We start from the raw sequence: 13,613 nt of genomic DNA on the forward strand, positions 1-13,613 counted from the left end.
ACACATCTTAATTTAACCCCTTTCAAGTAATCTGTGTATCACCACGAGGTTGTGGCCTACCAGCACAGTTTCGGCACGTCTATCTCTGGTGGCAGATCATGGACATCTCTAGACTCCGCCCTTCTTTCTCCCAGCATTCAGTTCCATCTTCCCTGCCTAACTAAGTTCTGCCCTATTAACAGGCCAAGGCAGTTTCTTTATTCATTAATGGCAATCACAGCACACAGAGCACTGAACCCAGGACCTTATGGATACTACACAAGAGCTCTACCATTGACCCATATCCCCAGATGATTTTATAGGGCCTCATTAAGTTGCCCGAGATAACCTTGAACTTGCAGTTCATGTGCCTCAGTCTTCCAAGTGGCTGGATTATAGATCTATTGCCCCTAGACTTGATTATATACACTATTTTAAACATTTGAGTGGCTACCGTATGTCACAAACTGTATTAAGTTATTCATCTCATTATTCATCCCTTTGAGGTAGCTCTTATTATTTCTCCCAATATAGAGAAATGATAAAACAAAGAAATTAAGTGTGGGTTATAACATAGTTCAGTTGGTAGAGTACTTGTCTAGCACACATAATATAGTAGGTTTAACCTCCAGCACCACGTTATGTTAGGAATGGTCATGCAGACCTGTGATCTCAGGAGAATTAAGTGTTCAAGGGCATCCTTGGTTATATAGTGAATTCAAGGCCAGTCTGGGCTACATGAGACTCTTTTAAAAAGGGAGGAGGGTGGACAGTGGGTGAGCAGAGAAGCTGGGACTCAGATTCAGAGCTGTCTGGAATTTGGAGTCAAGAATATACGCAGAGGGGCTGGAGAAATGGCTCAGTGGTTTAAGAGCATTGCCTGCTCTTCCAAAGGTCCTGAGTTCAATTCCCAGCAACCACATGGTGGCTCACAACCATCTGTAACGAGGTCTGGTGCCCTCTTCTAACCTACAGATATACACACAGACAGAATATTGTATACATAATAAATAAATAAATATTTATAAAAAAAAAAGAATATACGCAGAGTATATGAACTTGAGCAAACTACTGTCCTTAGTATCCTCGTGCATAAACAAGGATCTAGAGTCCACTGCAGGATTAATGTAAGAATGTACATGGGGCTACTGGCAAGGACAATGGCTTTCCCGGGAGTTCTATGAATGTTTCTCTTTCCATCTCTTCCCAGATACAGTGTTTTCATCTTTTTAGATGCTACTTCTTCCGTGAAGGCTTTTGGGAAGAAACAAAGACCTATTTTAACTTAGAGATTTCGTCTCTCAAAAAACCCCACAGTTCAAAGTGTAGTTTTTGATTGCTTTCCAGCTATTTATGTTTTAGCTTCTCATGGTTTCTTCAACTGAAGGATCTTGTAATTGGATGTAATTTAGAAAAGCACATGGAAATGTCTAGATAAAGTCTGACTGGCTTAGAGAGAAAGGCCCCTCAATGCAACTGAAATTCACTCTCATTTAGAAAAAAAATTCATTCCATTTTAACACTGTGTATAAACAGGTACATGGTAAATCTATCTACTCAGAAAGAATATAAATTTAAGAGTGAGGAGAGAAACTCTTATTTATCTTGCTGCCTGTGTATAGCCTAGGATGTGTCTTGTGTTGAAGGCTGACAGACTCTTGGTATTTACATTAACAAACTATACTAATACATCTAGAATTTCTGCATTACCAAGAAAACACTGGCTATACTAGAGAACACATTTTTTCTTAGATACACGTGGTAGCCTATTAAAGAGCTTTGATCAAGTGTGAAGGCATATGTTTTCAATCCTAGCATTTATATCAAGGCCAGCCTGGTCTCTAGAGGGAGTTCCATCTGAGACCACATAGCAAGACCCTGTCTCAAAAATTAAATAAGTTAAAAACCAACTAACCAACCAACCAACAAATAGAACAGAGATAAAAGTGTTGATTATTCAAAGCTGGTCCCTTCTGGGGCAAGTGACATAACCCAGAGAGGCAGATGTAATTTATAGAATTGGCAAGTGATTACGTTAAACCAGTCGTAGGAGTGAGGTGAACTAAGATATAAAAGCCAAAAGTGATTCCACTGATACACCAAACAATGAAGACTTGGTCCATTCTTAAGTTCTTAAGGCGGAATGAAGAGATATCTTAAAGGAAGAACACTTCATATCAATTGCTGTTAGCATTCCACCATGATAATAAAATACATGATGTCATTACTTTATAAAGAAAAATCATCCATTGGCACTGGGGCTTTGGATGATGCTTATATAAACCACAAAATTACTTCCAGGCTTACACACAATTGATTTCTGATCGAAAAGAGACACCATTTTAAATGGTGTACCTCTACATATTCCATCTAGAGGAAAATGTCAGGGTAGTTGATTCCAGGATGTCAGAATGGAGAGGCCCAGGTTGCTGATGGAGCTCCCGGGTGAGAGCTTTATGGACGTGCTACCAAGTAGATGAGACGGGCTTCCTCGGTGAAAACGCAGACTCCCTCAGCAACGCCAGTGTCTTGGTTCTCTTCCTCCTGTTTAGGATCCCCTTCGGTGACACTTACACACAGTATTATATTCGGATTGTATGCTGGGGTGGAGGGTGTGTCAACACAAAATCAAACGTTCAGATGAAGCTTGAACAGCAATCTTCTGGAGTTCCCAACTAGCTTTAGAGCTGTACTGAAAAGCAGGTGACTGTCCCCATCCTTTTCTAAAGACACAAAGAAGGAAACGTTCTGCACGCCTGGAGAAACATCGGCTCTGCCTGTTTTCCTTCTGGTGTGAACTCCAGAAGCCAATGTGTCCCTATTAGCTGTCTCGTCATTGCTCTGCCACGACACCGAAGCGACTCTGGTGAGGTTTGGATTGGGTATTAAGTACTTTCCCATTGCTGTGACAAAATACCTAAGGGGACCAAGGACAGAGGGCCTGATTTTGGCTCGCAGCTCTGGGGTGCAGTCACCAGCAGTAGGGAAATGACGGTGTTCTGAACGTGAGGGGACACCAGCACAGCCACAGTCAGGAGGGAGAGAGAGAGAGAGAGAGAGAGAGAGAGAGAGAGAGAGAGAGAGAGAGAGAGAGAGGAGAGAGAGGGAGTGAGAGAGAGAAAGAAGGAGCAAGAGTGGAAGGAAGGGAAGGGAGGGAGGGAGGGAGGGAGAAAGAAGAGGGAGGGATGGAGGTACTCAGTTTGTTTTCTTTTTTATCAGATGTACACATTTAGGGTGTGTGTTTCCACCTTAGTGAACTCAATCCTGAAACCCTCACAGATAGGTCCAGAAATTTTCCCACACCTCGTGGTGATTCCAAATGCCATCAAATTGATAGGACTAACCCTACATCAGAGATTGTGAAGGATCATAAAGAAGACTGTTCTCAAGGTGGTGCACACCTTTAGTCCCAGGACTTGGGAGGCAGAAGCAGGCAGATCTCTGAGTTCCAGGCCAGCCTGGTCTACAGAGTAAGTTCCAGGACAGCAAGGGACTACACAGAGAAACCCTGTCTTGAAATAAACAAAAGAACAAAAACCCAAAACAAACAAACAAAAAACAGGAATACTTTTTTGTTTTGGTTTTTGGTTTTTCGAGACAGGGTTTCTCCGTAGCTTTTGGAGCCTGTCCTGGAACTAGCTCTTGTAGACCAGGCTGGCCTCGAACTCTCAGAGATCTGCCTGCCTCTGCCTCCCGAGTGCTGGGATTAAAGGCATGCGCCACCACCGCCCAGCCTGGGGATACTTTTTAGTTTGAATTTGAGATAAAGGAAGCCAAGAGGTGAAGAAACCTCTCATGCTCCCACAAAACTTGTCTGACTGAAAGAGATGCCTATTCTCTGTTGAAAGGCATTTTATTGTTATTTTTTAAATCTGGAGTATTTGAAACTGAAGTCCTGAATTTTCTTCAGAAAAAAAAAGAAAGCACTGTTATAGAACAAATCCAACCCAATGCAATAAGCTGAAAGTCATCTCTGGATGGTCCCTAGACCCTCATCTTACGGACCCTCAAATTCAGCTACCAGCACAACCAGAGCCCCTCTCTATCATGCCAAGTGGGCAGTGACTGGGCTCTGGTGGCTGGATCCTGGTCAGGGGACTGGAATGCTATGCCTTCATTCATAACACTGCCCCATGGAATTATTTTTTCCGGATTCCTGGGGAAGTTAAAGTATTTGAGGAGAATATCAAGACGTGTTGTTTCAGCCTGTTTGGTGAGTAGATAGTTGCCTTCCAATTCCATTATTTCAGGAAGTGATGTGTGCAGCACTGTTCCGAACGGGGGAGGTGGTGTGTTTCGGCCAGACGCACCAAGTACACTGGAACAAAGCAAAGTCACCACGCTGGACTCAGACTTGGGGATCTGGTCTGCAGATAAGACAGCCCCAGACAACCTGACCACATACCAACCTCATTATTCTGAAAGGGTGTGAGCACAATTTGTTTTAGGGATGAGAAATTCCACCAAAATTACTAAATGTGATCATAAAAAAATATTTGGTAAATGAAGTGGTATCAAAATGGCTTCAGCAGAGACTTATTTGAAAGGCTAAACGTCTCTCTCATTTGGGTCTGAATCAAAAGCCGGCCTGGGAAGTAGAAGCAAAACACATTTTGTCCTAAGAAGTCCCTTTGATCCTATGGAATATATTAGCAGATCTTCCTGGAGAGTGACATCATTTGTGGGGCCAGCTGTGTGGGTGTGCCGTCGAAGGAGCTAGAAAACTCGCCTTTCTTTGGCTTTCATGTGTATTTTAAGAGCACAGAAAAATCAGTCTAATCCACTAAGTGCTCCAAGGGGAACTGCAACAGGCTTCAACTTCTGATGGCCGCGACCGTGCAACCTTTCAATAGCTATTGCAAGGTAATTCCCAAATGGGTACCGGGCACCAAGGACAGTGATGACAAAATCGTTACTGAGCAAACAGCTCTCACCCCTATGTTGTCAGTTCCTCCTAAACGTGTTAACTCATCTCATCTTCAAATTTGTGACCGTTCTTGATACTTTTGCCAACTCAAGTGTACAAATGAGGAAACTGAGGCCCAGAGAGGTTAAGTGATTTGTCTGTGGTCACCTGACCAAGGAGCAGAGCTGGGATTTGATCTCTCACTCTGCTTCATCACCTCTCATGGTTCCCTGACAGCTTTGTCTTAACTCAGTTATGATATGATAGTCAACTATTCTCCCAACGAGAGCCATGAGCTATGTTTTGTCAAGAAATGAGAAGTACTGAATTCTTCCCAGAGACTAGTTTTTAACAGAATCAGTATAGTTCTATTCGGCCTCAACACACAGCTGCTATGTGGAAGTTGTTTCCCCCTCCAGCAGCTGTTAGTGTTGTCTAGCAAGTGGTTTATCTGCCTCACTAAGGAAAGGGTTGTTTTTGAGTATCTATGGCTAAAACAGCCACTCGCCAGTTTATCCTTAAATGTTATAATGTATTATCTTTCAATGCTTTTAAAAATCCATTACCAAATGTAGTCAGAATATTGAGAAGTGCTTAACTTCTTTTGTATTACTCTTAAAAAGAGCAGCGGTGAAGTTGTCTAGGAGAGAGGAACACTGGGTTACAGCATGGTCTACCCATCTCTTTACTTGCCCATCTATTTACCTCCCTATAGACTCAGCCATGACCCACCAACCCACCTAGCCAGTCACCCATGCCCCCACATACCTGACACGCACACACGCATCCACCCAGAAACCCAGTAAGTACTATAGCCCGGGCATTGAGAATACAGAGCGGATCAGACAAACAAGCTTCTCATACAGCTTGTATTTTAGTTGCCAAAACATTAAATAAAACCAGGAGGACTGGGGCCTGAGAAGGCCTCTGTAGGGGAGGGAGCATCTGTAGAGAGAGCCAACGAGACTGGGAGAGGGAGTGTCGCTAGCACCTGGGAGGCAAGGGCTTTCTGAGAGCAAACAAGAATGTTGGGAGGCCAGAAAAGCCAGCCTGGCTAGATGAAACTGAGGGCTTGAGGTGAGAGGAGACAGCCGGGACTTCAGAGTTTGGGTTTCACGCTGTGGGATAGGCCACCGGAGTGTTTTCAGAAAGCCAATGGTACCCTTGACAAGATATATGCTGTTGTGTAAGAATGGAGAGAGGGAGGCAAACAAAGAGCAAGGAATCTGGTTATGAGGGGATACCTTAGCACTGGGGGAGGGGAGTTGGTGAAGTGGAGGTTAGGAAGCCAGGGCCACCTTAGCTAACACATGGTTAGATGTGGGAGAATGAGGAACCAAGCCAGACTCCCCGACTGCTGCTGAAGTGGGCCTGGGGCTGTTCCCACCTGCAGCGCCACGTCTGAGGACAGCAAAAGTGAACCAGGCCGTCCGTGAGGTCAGATCTGGATACACACCCAACAACAAGCACATGTAGCAAATGCAGCTGTCCGTTATTAGCACACGGCATACGTGCACACTGCTCCCGAGGCTGCATCTGTCTAGATCAGGAATCGCTCGCTATTCCAGTCACATCTTAAAATAATCTGCCCACAGGCAAACAGTTCCCTCCATCAGTCATGCATCTGAGTCCACAGAGTCACCTTCCTGAGACACTTCCGAGCCACATTACATACTATCAGGATAAGCACAGATTACTGGGGTTGGAAATGATGCCAAGGGGGATGCTTAAAGTCCATGTGCAAATTTAGTGGTGAACGCGCAGCTAAAAGACATCTGACTCTACATGAGGGCGTCTCCCCTTTCCCGTCTGATCTACCATTTACCAGCATCAAAGAAGTTTGTACATTGGCTTTTCCAGGGATATTTCCAGTCAGCAGTCTCTCTCTCTCTCTCTCTCTCTCTCTCTCTCTCTCTCTCTCTCTCTCTCTCTCTCTCTCTCTCTCCAGAAACCAATATTTAATCACCTTTCTCTAGGAGTAAGAAAATACCTAGAATACAGGCAAATCCATAAGTGCTTGCTGAATTTCACAGCCATCTTTTCATTACCCAGATCCTCATGCATTCAAGCCGTACCTGCAGTGCAAATGATTTCCTAATCACAGTTCACAAGCATAGTCCCATCCGGTGTTTGCTTATTTTAATCATGTACGACATGTTTGATCCTGGTCATTGGAATGCTAAGTACTTTTTGTTTTCTATTTTATTATGATATGGGTTCAATTCAATTGCAAATTCCTTAATGACAAAATTCAGCTATTGCCTAGATTTTTTTTTTAACTTAATCCTGCATGCTCCAGTGAATACCATAGGTCAAATTCTACCTTGGCTTCCATATTAGAGTAATAAAACACTAGCAACTAGCTTTCTAATTCCTATATTTATATTCCGCCAATTATATTTTTATGTCTCTCAATGATGCTTCAGACATTGTAATTCTTCCTTAATTTGAAAGAAAGCATTAAAAGTTTCTCAGAGTCTGTGAAAGTCATTATGGATAACGTTCTTGATCCAGTTTTGGTTATACAAACTGGAACCTTGCAGAATGTGAACTTTATTAAACTTAATATGAAGTCGAGAAAATTGACAGTTTTTTTAACCTTTACATTTTCTCTAACAAAACTCTGACATCAACTACATAATAAAAGATATGAAAATAATTAGGGAAAATATACTTTTAAGAAACACTCCTAACCATCTACATTACACATCAGTTCCTATACTTTTCTCTTTATTCACCTATATGAATATGAATTATTTCTTACACACTTTTGTTAATAGAAGAGGAGAGAAATAAATCTTTTATCACAGTGACACCTGCTGGTCTTACTGTATAAATTTCAGATTCTAGTGGAAGACAGATTCTCTGGTGTTGAAACTAAGAGGCTGAGCATGTTGTACACACCCACAGTTCTGGTATTTTGAGGGTAGAGCGAAGGATCAGACATTCAAGGTCATCCTTAGCTATACGGCAAGTTCCAGGACAGTTTTTGACACACTAGACTTTGCCCAAAATAAAACTAAACATACATAAACAACGCCAATAGACATCCAAAAGAAAATGAAATATATATAAACAACGCCAATATCAAGAGGGGTTGTAGGGAATGACATGACCACAAAGCCCCAACCCTACACAAAAACCTCTAGGCAACAAAGGAACGTTGAGAATGGGAGAAAGTCTTCCCAGGGAAGAGCACACCAACTGGCTCTCCAATACCAAATGGTCAGTCCTGAAAACACACACACAAGTAGTGGAATGCAGATGGAGCAGGTCGTATCTATATATTTAAAAATACACACACACACAGAGATGTACACACACACACATACAACCCAATAATTAAAGAAAAAGGCATCATGAATTTGAAAGAGAGTTAAGAATTGATACATGGGAGGAAGGAAAGGGAAGGGATGATATAATTTCAAAATATAATTGTGTAACAGAAAACTTTTTAAACAATCTTTTTGCATGAGGAATTTCTAAATTTTATAACAATGATCTCACTGTAACTACATGATACATTTCTTTAGTACACACCTCTGAAAAGGCTGCACAGGTACTTCTGATGACATCAAATTTTTAAATGATGAATTTCATGATTTTTCTTTTCAAATTCTTTACAAATTCCACTATAAGGAAAAATGATTAAGTCTTACCATTTGTAGACAATTTTCTCAAGAATTTAATGTTGGGAGCCAGGAATATAGCTCAGTGGTAGAGAACTTGCCTAGCCTGTGTGAGGTCCTAGGTTAGATTATCCAGCATCGCAATGAAAACCAAAGCGAAGTTAATGTTAGCAGTGTGCAAGTTCACCAGGAGTGGGATCCATGTGGAGCAAACTGAAGCCCAGGCTAGCTGGCCAAACACACTGACTTCCTTTATGGCGAAATTTTAGTCCTACACGGTGATAACATTTGCTCTGGCGGTTGACAACCATGCGTGCCTGATCTCACTGAATGCTTTTTTGTTAAATTTAAGCGGGAGAGGATGGCAGCAAGGCGTGATGCAAAGCACATATCCACGCTCTCTTCATTTTTTTTTTTTACATCTTTGTTTATTTACTTGGCGCACGTGTGCCACAGAGCACATGTGGAGGTCAGAGGCCAACTTGTGACAGCTGAGTTCTCTCCTCCCATCACGTGGGTCCCAGGCATTGATCTTCGGTGGTCAGGTGTGGTAACAAGCTCCTTGACCCACTGAGCCATCTCTCGAGCCCCTTTCCCTTCTATTTAAAAATAGAATGGACAACACTGTTCTTGTTGGCTGCGAGGGACCTGGTGGCCATAGGACCATGCATTCCAGTACAGAATCCCTCCCACTCTCCTCCTCTTGTCAGTGAACGTGGTGCCATCTGATCGAGGGACTGTCTGTGCTTGGTGATTGAGTCATGTACAGGCCTTTAACAACTGTCTCGTAACCAAGGCTATACACACTGCCAGAAGGGTTCTAATGTATGCACGGACACTGTAGGATGACCGAACTGGGCTTACTAACTTATTTTTCACCTTCTGTGACATCCTATGCTGAACTCCAGCCTCACGACCCAGTGAATGGTCGAATAATAGTAACCATCTTTAATATTGTAGAATGTTCTATTAAAACAAATTTCACAATACTGCATTAAGCTATGTAAATTATGAGGAAAAACTGGGATCTACCCATAAAACATATTTTTATGATAGAACTTACAGAACTTTAAAGTCTACCCGATATAGTATTTGTTCTTAGCTCAGAGCCTTTAAAACATCAAGTGAGTACTTCCTGGTTATGAGGACACAATGAGATCAAATTACACATAAGGCACTGAGAAGTCATCTAAGCTGTAATACAAATCAATTGCTACTTCCTTACCGTGAGCTGGTTTTGACTAGTTCATAGACTGCCTGAACCTTGAGTTTTGGTGAGGACAGAATGTTCCTATGGACTTACTGCCCCACGAAAAGTATCACATCTGAAAACCTAAGCTTTTCCCTCCTGTTTTAGGAGCACAAGTGTAAGCAGTCGAGTTTTGCTTTCCTATCATGGGAGCCGTCCTGGAGAAGCACTGTCTGTAGCATGAGCCCTAGGATGAGGAACGACAGCCAGAGGGTGGTAACTCTTCCACCCTCTTCCCCACCAGACCTTGAGCTCATCGTCAATCAACTGCCAAGATGCGTGAGATGGCTATAAAGTCTCTGTAAGGTAAGTTAGTATGCTTAGTTTTAAATGTTATCTTGCCACAACCAGAATTGGAGAGGTTCACAGTGGAACAGTCTAGACCAGGTCTGCCTGAGTGTGTCTGTGAGGTTTCGTTGTAGCTGGGCCCTGACTTACATGAATGAAGAAATCAAGCAGGCAGTGTGGCTACATCCCTCTCTCTCTGCTCTTGCGGACGTGATGTGACTTGGCTCCTTGAGAGCCTGCTCTGACTCCTCCAAATGATGGGCTGTCACCTGGAACTGAGAGCTGAAATAAACCCTTTCTCCCTGAGCTGTTTCTTGAAGTGTTTCATCACAGAAACAGAATGCAGCTAGAACAAAAAGGATAAAGATTAAACTACTAAAAAAAAATACATGTTAGGAAGGACAGCTTCAGGGAAGGAGGTTGGAGTTCCCTAGCATGAATAAAGCCCTGGGCTCCACATAAATGGAGCATGGTGGCATATCTGTAACCTTGGCATCTGGGAGGTGAAGACAAGAGGACCATAGGTTCAAGGCTACTCTTGGCTGCCAATGAGTTCCAGGAGCCCTCATCTCAAAAACAAAACAAAACCCTCAAATCAAAGAAGCAAATCAAACAAACAAAGGTTCATGTATTCTGGATGAACTAATATTTGAAGTAGTTTCCAGTTCAATTTAGATATAGAACTCCATGTCTATGGTAGTAGCCTGGGCCTTTTCACCAACCACAATAAAGCCCTAAAAATCGAAGGCATCTAAGAGTATGTATTCAGGTAAGTTATGCAGGTTTAAGAAATGGCTTTAAAAACCATATTACTTATTTTGTATGCATGCATGTACACGTGTGTGCGTGCAGGTCAGAGGACAACTTGCAGGAGCTGGTTCTCTCCCTCTACCATGTGGTTCCTGGGGACTGAACTCAGGTCAGCAGCCCTGGCATCCTGCTGCAGGGCCATTTCACCAACCCATTATGGAGACTTAGAATAAGACTATTGTACTCATTTTGACTTTCATTAACTTATGAATAGCAAAAAAAAATACAGTAGAAATAGATACAATCAAATCTGTTCATGAATAAGAAGCAAAATAATAGAAACTCTTTGGCACAAATATCAAAAGAAACAAACATATTCTTTTTGTAGGAAATTGTAATGTGGCAAAATCGTCACATACTTCCTTAGCTGTTTCCATACATAGAGATCTCTCTGGCTATGGAATACCCTGAAAAAATTCTACAAGAAATGATTTAATTCTTCATTCAAAGCTGAGTTCAAGGGAAGCCAATGAAAACGACTGAAGCTGATCTGGGAGACAACACATTTCTACAGGGTAACTGAGCTCTGGTATGAGAGCTGTCCTGGAGGAGTCCCTTCCCTTCTGGCTAGAAGGATCTGGGTTTCAAGCAGCTGTTGTCTACATGAGTGACAAGAATAAAAGGCACGGAGGTGGCAGTCTACAGTCTACTTTGGTTGTCATAGGGTGGGTTGCTCAACCAAAGGAAACTACCCTTCTCGGACCTAGCAGCCATGATATCAAAGACCGAGTCACTTGCGATGAGGTCTCTCTTCCTGGCTATCAGACAGCCAGTCTCGCTTCCTGCTATACCCTCACGTGACCTTTTTCCCTATGCTCACTGGGTTAGAAAGAGCAAAACAGGAGCACATGTCTGGTGCCTCTGTCTCTTCCTACACACACTTCAGTCTTTTTCTTTCTCTTTCCTTTTGCTACAAAAAGATCAAATCTTCATGCCAGGGCTGAAAAGGGCAGCTGCAGGTCACAGTGGGTATTGCAGGCTCAACTCTTTCCTCTATGCCTCGGATCCCCAGGCACCAATCAGCAGGCATTGAGAGGCAGCAGATCTCGCTCCTTCATAGGACAGGTGAGAACTTACAACTTGTTTTATACACAGGGGTAAAGGGGATATGGTCTGGGGCTTGCAGTGTTGCGAGGGAGAAATTGGTGGTGCTGGGAAAGTAGAATGTTTAACTCTCACCAAAGAGGAGAATCTTGAAAGTCACCCAGGGAGGATCAAGGTGCCGATCACGTCGACAGGTGTCATTTCAGAAGCAACAAGACGGGGAGGAAGAAAATAACTGCCACCCTGCAACTGCACGCTGACAGCTTTCCACATAGCTGTGGGTAAGTCTGGGCAGACAGTGCGCAGGACTGAGAGGGGAGCCAAACAAGATGGAACTAAAATTCTAGGTTTCTAAGTTGAGGAGGAAATCAGACACTCTGTAAGAGCTTTCATGTTGAACAGGGGGAAGGACAGGAAATTTAGGTTTTGACTACTAATGCAGGTGAGCATGAAAGGTAAAAACTGAGCACTCAACTTCGAAGCTAGTACAAGAGAAGTCCATGGGAAAACAGTCTATCCAAAACAAGGCAAGAAAATGGAGGGTTGTGAAAAAGCAGGAAAGATGGGACAAAACATGAAAATAAAATGTAAGGCTGAGTTTGGTTGTCAGAATCCATACAGCAGAAGGGAGAACTGACTCCCATAGGTTATCCTTTGACTTCTACATGTGTGGTGGTTTGTCCTCCCCCAATAGATAAATGCTAAAAGTTTAAAATAATATAAGTAAATCCTAATATATTAGTAGTTTTAAGAAGTATAAATGGATTACACTTTCTAGTTAAGAAAACCAGGAAAAAAAAAACTCCAGTTAGTTTTTGAACCACATCTAGTTGGGGCTGAATATACTTAGCAACAAAGTCCCAAAACACATAAAACAAAAATTAATAGTTAGTTTTAGGGATAAAATAGTAAACCCAACAGGAAAGGGACAGAAGTCCTGTATGTAACAAGCCTGGCCTAAGACACCTGGCTGCAAGTGCACGTTTTCCACGCACTGTGAATAGCTGTGAAACAGACCGTATCTTTACTAATACAAACCCTAACAAATCTCAACAATACCTATCCTCTGAATAGACTTCAACTATAGGAGGAATCAATAATAAAAACAGAATTTAAAATCTATCAGGAACAAAAAAGAAAATGTCACATGTCAAGGCGAAATTAATTACAACCAAAACTTTCACTCAAATTAACATTTCCTAACAGTTTAAAATTATAACGCATTATTTCGTTTGATTGTTAGAATCCCGTGAGCCACACATAACCACAGTGTCTCTGTTTAACATAGCACAAATGTAAATTATGCAACTGAATTCTTTAAATAAAAATATGTAACAAAGTTGACTTGGAAAGGAAGAGAAGTGTTCACCACTGAACACGACAACAGGAAGGCAAAGCAACTGACCCTTAACAGTGCTGGAGGAAACTGAGTGCAGGAACAAGAAAGCTTAGACACCATCCTGGTCTGCTCTCCTTACAAAGATGTGTGCTGTATACAAATTGAGGAGACAAAGTACTTATTAGTTTGTGATGCACACAAAGCACCAGAAACCTTTGCTGTGTTATGTGTTGAGTGGGCACAGTACACACGCCCACCCGCACACAGAATTCTGATTTGATAGCAGCCATTAATGGTGTGGTGGTCACTAACGACATTCCAAAGAGTGCCTATGATACAAAGGGGGTTTTTACTTGTGGCCCCCTCCCT

At 42.4% G+C, this 13,613-nt stretch overlaps 1 protein-coding gene across 1 annotated transcript in view; it reads right to left on the reverse strand.

The window, feature by feature from the left end:
* The window catches only part of Bloc1s5 (biogenesis of lysosomal organelles complex 1 subunit 5), a 113,008-nt gene that overhangs the window by 63,922 nt on the left and 35,473 nt on the right, over positions 1-13,613 (reverse strand). The window lies entirely within an intron of this gene.

This window comes from Microtus ochrogaster, chromosome 16 (genome assembly GCF_000317375.1).
Source record: "Microtus ochrogaster isolate Prairie Vole_2 chromosome 16, MicOch1.0, whole genome shotgun sequence".
Taxonomy (NCBI): domain Eukaryota; kingdom Metazoa; phylum Chordata; class Mammalia; order Rodentia; family Cricetidae; genus Microtus; species Microtus ochrogaster.